This window comes from Canis lupus, chromosome 35, assembly GCF_048164855.1.
Source record: "Canis lupus baileyi chromosome 35, mCanLup2.hap1, whole genome shotgun sequence".
NCBI lineage: Eukaryota > Metazoa > Chordata > Mammalia > Carnivora > Canidae > Canis > Canis lupus.
This window is the reverse complement of record NC_132872.1, coordinates 30,214,324-30,224,079: the sequence shown is the minus strand read 5'-3', so window position 1 is coordinate 30,224,079 and position 9,756 is coordinate 30,214,324. Positions and strand designations below refer to the sequence as shown.

The window sequence follows — 9,756 nt, the reverse complement described above, 5'->3', positions numbered from 1 at the left end:
ATGCTTTGGTAGGTTCTGAATGCCTTTGGATGACAATGATGATGATATAGTGCAAGGAAGCTATGATTTATCACAAATGATACACACAATGAACTACTGGGGAAGTACAGAGTAAGATGTAAAGCATCTTGGGATCTCTCTCTCATTATACTGATTCTTAAATATTGTTTCTATTTCCCTCCCAGTCTATCACTGCCACTTGATAAATTATTTAAAATGGAAGGAATTTGACATAGTATTCAAAATCCATTCCATTAGATTATTGAATTAAATGAACTATAAATTCATTTTAACCATAAAAGCATTTTCACAAAATAACTATTGGCTTGACTGTGGGACTAAAGGCAATTAGGTTGAGATGCCTGGGTGGCTCAGTGGTTGAGCGTCTGTCTTTGGCTCAGGCCATGATCCCAGGATCCGGGATTGAGTCCCATATGGGTCTCCCTGTGAGGAGACTGATTTTCCCTCTGCCTATGTCTCTGCCTCTCTTCTCTGTGTGTCTCTCATCATAAATAAATAAATCTTAAAAAAAATAAAGGCAATTTGGTTATGTTTATTTTTTGCAAAAGTTTTTGTTAAATATAAAATTTAAAAAGTCATTTGTTATCACTATGTTAAAAAATCAATACAGAACTACTAAAAATAATTTTTTAAAGATTTTATTTATTTATTCATGAGAGACACAGAGAGAGAGAGAGAGAGAGGCAGAGACACAGGCAGAGGGAGAAGCAGGCTCCATGCAGGGAGCCCGACGTGGGACTCGATCCCAGGTCTCCAGGATCAGACCCTGGGCTGAAGGTGGCGCTAAACTCTGAGCCACCCGGGCTGCCCTAAGAATAATTTTTAATATTTAACAAACATTTTAAAAGCCAGCATTCATTCAACTTAAAGCTGCACATTTCTAAATCATCTTATTTCCATATATTTGACCAGAATTATTTATATTTAAATTAACAACTGATGTTCTTTATTAGAAATTTTGGTTTATGGGGCACCTCGTTGGCTCAGTCAGGTAAGTGTCTGCTTTGGGCTCAGGTCATGATCTCAGGGTCCTGGGATCCAGCCCCATATCAAGCTCCCTCCTCAGTGGGGAGCCTGCTTCTACCCCTCCCACCCCCAACCCCCGCCCCTGCTTGTGCTCTCTCACTCATTTTCTTTCAAAATTATTTTATTTAAAAATAAAATTTTTTAAAAAGTTTTAGTTTGCAATTATAATTACTTAAAATGGTAAAATGAGTAATTATTTGTTTAATAGATTCAAGACATTATTAGGGAGACAAACAACAAAGAAATTCCTTGGGGATTACAGTTTGGAAATCCCTGACATGAAGTATTATATTAACTGGAACAGAAATATGTGGATAACTAAAATATTGTATAATATCTAGTTCCTTATATTTTGAATTAAATCTTAAAAAATAATGTGTAATAATATTCATGTATTGTTGAAACTTTCATGTCTGCCTCCCAAAGAAAATTAAAATCTCCATGAGAATTAAAAGATTTAACAAACTTTATGATATAATTGTTTTTCAACTAAAAGATTTTTATTTTGAAGCTCAAGTGTATTCTCATGGTGCAGGATTCTAGAAGTGATATAAAAAGGAAAACCTAGAAGCCTTTGAAGATTTATCCATCTAGTAGCTAAATTACATCAAACTCTATACATCATACAGACCTCTCAATAACCTTAGGGCCAGACATCAAATCCCTCCCTAAAGAAGGTAAAGAACTTGGAGATTCAGTCACTTGTCTAGATTATTACTGGTATTAGCAGAGTCAAGATTCAGACCTACATACTTATAAACCAAAATCCTGTGTTCTTTCCCTATAATGTGAATACTCATGAGGATCTAAAAATATACCAACTCCATTTCTGTATAGCATATACAAGAGCATAGAAGCCCTAAAAGGTGAATCAACTTCCAAAAGTATATAAATAATGGAATTTTACTCCCTAAAAAACAACTATAGGAATAGTTTGCACTTCTTCCTATAGTCCCTCTAAGTACAGCTAAAATCCTGTACATTATATACTAAAAACACATAAGGAGGCTCTGAAAGAAAGAGGGAAGGAAGCAGACCATCTAGGGATTTTAGGACTCAAGGAAAGACATGCAAGTTAGTTCCCTAGGTTTTCATTTTCTTTTATCACAAACTGAGTGCTGAAGAAATTGGCATCTACGAGCACAACAAAGCTCCAACAACAAAGCCATATTGTTCTCTATAGCCCAACAGCAAGGAAAAGGGCAGCAACACAATATAGAAGATGTTTAGACAGGAATCATATGTAAGTGATGAATCCTTAATCCTAAACCTGAAACTAATATTACATTGCATGCTGACCGGAATTTAAATAAAAACTTGGGAGAAAAAGAAAAAAACAAAAAACAAGCAATTGCTCTACTCCTTGTAGATGGAAAAAACAGTGGCTCCACCTCTAGCCCAATGAGTAAATTTGAGTAGGAAGCCCAGACTCCCAACCTTACCTCACTGTGACAAAGTATTCTGTTCCTCCCACAGAGGGGTGATGTCACAGAAGGCTTATTGAGAATCCTGGATTTCCATGGTCACCCAGCTTTAATGAGCACCCCTGCCCCTCTCAGCTGGGTGATGTGAGAGGGTCAGTAGGAAGAAACTGAATTTCACTGTATTCTAGTAGTAACAAGGCATCTTTGTCGAATAAGAGGCAATAACAAGGTGCTCCTCACCCTTGTAGCCAGAGTGGATGCCTAGTGAGTATTCCGAACTCTCATCCACATCCAGTAGTTATGAGGCACGTTTCCCCCCCATCCCTGAGTAACAGCAGAACTTAAACGGGGAAACAACTTTCATGTCTACCTGGCAGTAAAAGAAGCTTTCTTGGGCCGCCTGGGTGGTTTGGTGGTTGAGCATCTGCCTTTGACTTAGGTCGTGATCTCAGGGTCCTGGGATCGAGTCCCACATCGGGCTCCCCACGGGGAGACTGCCTTTCCCTCTGCCTGTGTCTCTGCCTCTGTGTGTGTGTTTCTCATGAATAAATAAATCAAATCTTTAAAAAAAACAAAAAACAAAAAACCTCTCTTCTCTGAAACCTTCATGATTCCAGAGGAGACTTGATAAAATAGAAGATTTTTAAAAGATCCAGTGTGTTGTAAAATGAATATAAAATGTCATGGATAATAAAAAAATCAATAAAAAATCAATAAAAAAAAAGAAGTATAACTGGCATACAACATTGTTTCAGGTGAAACATACATCATGAAATGATCACCATAATGTCTAGTTACCATTTGTCACCATTTATAATATTATTGCATAAATTCCCTATACTCTACTTTATATCCATGTGACTTTATAACTAGAGGTTTGTACCTCTTAATCCTCTCCATCTAACATGTTCGCAATTTCTTGTTGATATGTTTTTATAACAGCTACTTTGAAAACATTGCTAAATAATTCCAACATCAGCATCAGATCAATGTTAATATCTACTACTTGTCTTTTGTGATTCAATCTGAGATTTTTCTGACTCCTGGTGTGATGGGTTTCTTTCATTTCCCAGGTCTCCAGGATCAGGCCCTGGACTGAAGGCAGCGCTAAACCGCTGAGGCACCCGGGCTGCCCCCAGTTATACTTCAATAAAAAAAAGAAATTACAAACAAATGAAAACAAAATAGAAAGTCTTAACCAAGAAACATAAAATATAAAAAGAACTGAATAAAAATTTTAGAAATAAACATAAAATAACTGAAATAAAAACTCAATGTACGTGCTCGACAATAGAAGAGAAAGAACAGAAGAAAGAATCAGTGAAGTTAAAGATTGAACAATAGAAATAACCCAGACTGAACAGCAGAAAGAAACAGAAAATAAACAGATCCTCAGAGACCCATGGGACGGTAACAAAAGATCTAAAGTACCTGCCATCAAAGTCTCAGAAGAAGAAAAAAAAAAAAAGTAAGTGGTGCTGGACAAGTTTTTAAATAAACAATAGCTAAAAGCCCCAAATTTGGGAAGCAAACAAAATACCCATAAGACTACAGATAAAAGAAGCAGAGGAACCCAAAACAGGATAAACCAAAGATATCCATGCTAAGACCATCTCAAAACTAAAGACAAGAAAACAGAGCCTTGAAGGGAGCGTGAGAAAAACTATACCTTACTATGAGGAACTATTAACGAAACAGTGGATTTCTAATCAGAAATCAAAGAGGTTTCATATTGTTTTTCAGGTAATTAAACAAACAAACAAAATTGCTATCCTAGAATCCTATCTCCTCCCAAAGTATAATTTAATAATGATAATTAAGGCATTATCAGACAATGAAAAACTAAAAATGGTTTGTCACAAGCAGAACTACCCTGAGAGTGGCTTAAGAAAACTCCCAAAACAAAGAAAATGATGAAAGAAGGAAACAGAATATTAGAAATGAAGAAAGAACAATAGAAAGAGTAAAAAAAAAAAAAAAAAGAGTAAACATAATGGACTTTTATATCTTGAGTTTTCTCAATTATCTTTGAGAATTAAAGAAGAAATTATAATATTATTCTGATGTGCTTCTCAAGGTATAGAAGTACTGAACATTACTGAACGTTTATATTATAAATGGGTGAAAAGATTTTAAATGAAGGTGAGTTTTCTATACTTCACTTCAACTGGTTAAGTGTCTATGTTAGCACATGATGATAAATTATGTACTTAAGTGTAATACCTAGAATAACTACTAAAAATCAATATGAAGAAATCCATTCAGAAACACTAAAGATTGATCAAAGGGAATTCTAATAAAGTATTTAAGTGACTCTTGATACATACAACAACTTGGGTAGATTTCATGAACAATCTGTAGAGAGAAAAAAAATCTCAGAATGTGGCAGATTTGATTTGATTTGATTTATGTAACCTTTCTGAAATGGCATAATTACACAGTTAGATAACAGATTAGTATTTGGGGGGGAATAGGAATTTTCGGGCATTAAAGGGTAGCAGAGTGATGTTTGTGGTGACGGAATAACTCCCTATTGATTGCAGTGGCAGTTACATGATTCTTTGTGATAACATGACAACAATAAACACACATGGTACCAATATCACTTTTGTTATTTTGATATTACACTATAGTCACACAAGATAAACGTTTTGAGGAGAATTGGTGAGGGGTCCCCAATATCTGTTTGTAACGTGATTGCAATTTCTTAGGAATCTATTTTTCAATAAACATTAACAAATACATACATAATAGCAGAATTTGAGCATAGGTTAAAACAATTCCCTGATAATAGCAATAAAATGCAGAAGCTGGGAGTCTGAGTATTGGGAAACAAGGTGAGCCATATTTTTTTTGAGATCCGTCCGCAATTCAATAAACATATCTCTGGTTGGAAACATAGATAACAACAATAACCATAAAACTTCATTATCAACCATCAAGGAAGGAACTCTATATAGGGATACAAGCCAGTCGATGCCTGAGAAAGCATCTATTGTATGGCACATATTTGTGAGAAAGTTGCAGACTCTTTTCTCATTCTTGAAAAATAAGCATCGGGCAGCCCCAGTGGCTCGGTGGTTGAGTGCCACCTTCCTCCCAGGGCATGATCCTGGAGACCCCGAATTGAGTCCCATGTCGGGCTCCTCTGCCTGTCTCTCTCTCTCTCTCTCTCTCTCTCTCTGTCTCTCGTGAATAAATAAATATTTTTTAAAAAGAAAGAAAAATAAGCATCAATTCTTATTTTATAGTCTTTTCAACAGAAATACTTGGTAAAATGACATTTAGAAAATCTGTGGCCTGGGCGCCTGGGTGGCTCAGTGGGTTAAGTATCTGGCTTCAGCTCAGGTCATGATTTCAGGACCCTCCGGCTCAGTGGGGAGTCCATTTCTCCGCATCCCTCTGCCCCTCTCCCAGCTTGTGCTCGCACTCTCAAATAAATAAAATCTTTAAAAAATTTCCGTGGCCTTTGATGCATCATCTCCTTCAGGGGGTATAACCCATCTCAAAAGGACTACATTGGACAATCTCCAGGCTCTTACTGTCATGCCATTACATCTAACAATTCACATGATTTCATCTTCAAAGGGGGTTGTTTGGGAGCTGAGTCTTTCACATATTCCCTTTTAAAAATATAAAGAATGCTGTTATTTTGGAATAAGGCTCTAGAATGTACTTTAAACTCTTTAAAAATAATTTTTGCTTTTCAAGTGTGACTAAGTCGGTGATTCTAATGGTCTCTGAAATGAAAAGAGGAAAGAAAAAAAAACATGAGTTAATACAACTATTATTTTTTAGTATCTATATGGCTACCTAATTGATTTTATATAACAATGTCAAAATCTTGCTAAGTTTTTAGAACCAACTGTTTTTTTACAAGCTATCCTTGACATTTTATAAATGCTAATATTTTTACATTTGTTTGATGCAGACTACAACTTTTTGTATCAAATGGACACATATTATTACTTTTGCATTTTGTTTTACTTTAGTGTGTACAAGAGCAGTGATTCTTTACTACTACATAAAAATAAAATAAATAAATTTAAAAAATGGAGATATACTCCAATTATTTTGATCAGTGATTATCTTTAGTTTTATATATTCTGATTGCCAATAAACATTATTACTTGAAAGTTTTATAGCTTACTTCTCCTTTTTCATAAAATTATTCTCTCAAGTTATTTTTATGTGATAGATCTTTATTTATATATTAATTTGGGAATTTTTTGAATGAATAATATAAACCCAACTTAATATATTGATCTGAATACTTACTAATACTTACTCATAAAATTTATTAATAGAAGGCTTTTAGTTTTATTGAGACCATATAATTCTATAAAATAAAAATATTGACCCAAGCTATATTAATCTTTGCAAAGCACATAGCTGGAATATAGCAGCTACCTAATATATATTCATGAATAAATATGTCTTCATGAGAAAAATAAACAAGAAGAGTAAAAAATAACTTCAAAAATGAAATAAAACAACTTGTAGCCGTGTAACCATGCTGTAATTTCTAAGCAAAATACACATTGTCTACATGTTTGTGTATGCATGCGTGTATCTGCAATATCTGACAAAGTATTACTGTTTAGTGAGCCATCATATTTTGGTAAAATCACCTTCCAGAAGAAACTGAGTACATCCATAAACTCCCCAAAGATCAAAGAAAAATAACCATAATGGGAAATATCCAGTAAGTTAAAAACAGACCTACTATATAATATTTCTTATTTTTGTGTGTAATTATCGAACAGATTTCACTTTTTCTTTATATTAGCAATATAAAAGATAAGTGTATCAACATATACAAGGAAATAATAAAATATTCTTACTAAAATTACTATTGTTTAAGAATAAAAAACTAGCACACTCATTGGCTATATATTAAAAAAAAAACTATATTCCAACTAATGCCAAATTCTAGAAATTCTGCACCATTCTCTCTGAGTCTATTATAGAGCCACTTCATGGAATGGCAAATACTTATTACATTCCTCAAAATTCCCAACACACCCAAACAAGACAAACATTTTGAACCACAAAACTTTCTTTGAAACTTAATCACGGCCTCAAAATTCTTGTTAATGCACTCTAGGAAACTATTGACATTGGAATACATAAGGATGATAGTCATAGTGGAGATCAACTTGTCCTTTTTTTTTGTTTGTTTGTTCATTTTTTAAGTCAGCATTCTAAACATATCCTCTAACATCTAATCCTTACTGGTTAGTGCATCTGAAATGGTTATAAGAATTTTACACTATTGTAACATACAGTGCAATTTATATCTAAATATGAAGGAACTTCTCTAGCTTTCTTATGACACTGAAATAGAAGGCATGCATCCCATATGACACAGCACTTCTATTCTAGTTGTTCCACTCTAGTGAACTTCACACAGGTGTCTACTAAACACATATGTAAGACAATTATGGGAATATTTATTAATGAAAATAGAACCAATTAACATGAGTGAATAAGAAAATGGATAAATTTTAGTATATTCATAAAATGGAATCCAAGCAGTTAAAATCAATGGCCTTGTACTTTCTATATTCATTCTTTATTCATTCAACTAATATTTTTTCACCTTTTGCCTCACTCGTTTCACCCTGAGTCAGATGCTTTCCATAGTCTCTTTCCATCAAGCTGGCATGTCAGTATTTTTTTCTTGCTGTTATGCCTGCAATTCAAATAGTTGTTACCAGTGAAAAGTTGTTACCTATTACTTCTCTTGCAAAATAAAGACATGGATAAGCATTTTATCTGTCAATATATTTTTCCTTCTGATTAAGAGGCCAGAACAACAAAGACAAATACAATTAATTTCCTTTACTTAGAATCAAATAAGGGAAGAGCTAACTCTTTATGCATACCTTGTCTACTATTTTTCTCAACATGAAAAACTCATTTGCCATTTTCTTTCTCTAGTGGGAATCAAAAATCACATCCCATACAATCTTCTCATGTGTAACAAGTTAAATTTTGTAAAATCTAAGCAAATATATTTTTAATATCTTAATATCCTAAATTATGCTTAGAAGAAACAAAATTTCCCTTTAGAAATATTAAGTGCTATTAGGTTATCTGTCAAAATAGTATAAGTGCAAGTGAAAGTGAAAGAGTTGTTATTTCTAGAGGCGATTTTCATTTTTTGCTTTATTCATTGAATACGGAAATGATACATTTAGTGTTGCCCTCTTTTTGCTTCTTCCCCTGTTTCTCATGATAATCTGTCATAGTCATCTGTGGAGGAAAGTCATAATATTGTCATCAATGCCAGCTTGAATGACAGCTTATCCTAATAGCTTGTCTTTACTGCTTCCTGATTTCCTGTTAGGCTTTCAGCTCTGAGTTTGCTCTTAAACTTGTGTTTGCATTCACTCTATCAACTGACATTGTTTGAAGTGTAATTTTCTTCAACTAATTTCTTTTATATACTCTTTACAGTTACTGGATAGAACATTCTTGAAAGTAGAGGCTTTGCTTTATTTAATTCTGTAAACTGCCAGGGAAATTGGCATGGAATCTGACATCCGGAAAGTAATTACTAATTATTTTTCAAAGAAATGAGTAAATAGATAATGTTCACACCTTCTGAGCTCATTTGGCTGTCTTTGCCTAACAATATTATATTTCTTTTGTAAATTTAGCAGATTTTATTATTGGACTATGAGAGATGTCTGTTCTGGTTGCATTCTTTTATTTTTCATTAATCATAACGTCCTTAAATTAATATTTTAATTTCTCTGAACTTTTTAAACCAACAGGATTTAAAACATGGGAATAGTTATTTTAAATAAAGAGCAGAATAGATTATATTTTGAGTTACTAAATAACATGGAACTGTGTCCCAATAATTTAAATATGACTTTCATCTATTTGTATATATTTCTTATTTATTTGCTGTTTTACTTAATATGTGTGATTTTTAGTGTGTGATTTATATACATGATAACATTTTACTTAGGGTAAGTTTCTTAGCAGTTCCATTCTTTAAGGCACATTTCCATGGGCTGCAACTAACAACATTTGCATGATGGATCACATAACCAACTTTCTAACTGTACCAGGTTAAAGAAACACAGTTGTAAAACTATTTTCAGAATTATTTAAACATTACTCCAGACAAAATAATATTTTATCTTTTATTCAGCTCTATAGAGATTTAATTGACACATAACATTGTGTAAGTTCATGTTGTACAATGTGAAGATTTGACACACCCACATATTGCAAAATGATTACCACAATAGGGTTAGTTAACACCTCC

The 9,756-nt window shown here is 33.5% G+C and overlaps 1 long non-coding RNA gene across 10 annotated transcripts in view; it reads left to right on the top strand.

The window, feature by feature from the left end:
- Positions 1-2,556: 2,556 nt before the first annotated feature.
- Positions 2,557-9,756, top strand: part of LOC140624708 (uncharacterized) — a 34,062-nt gene continuing 26,862 nt past the window's right edge. For 4 of the 10 annotated variants that reach the window (XR_012024184.1, XR_012024179.1, XR_012024182.1 and 1 more), the window contains exons 1-2: positions 2,557-2,735; positions 3,545-4,613. This is a non-coding gene — a long non-coding RNA (uncharacterized lncRNA). The remainder of the gene's footprint in view (positions 2,736-3,544; positions 4,614-9,756) is intronic. The other 6 variants (XR_012024187.1, XR_012024186.1, XR_012024183.1 and 3 more) reach the window with 2 other exon arrangements.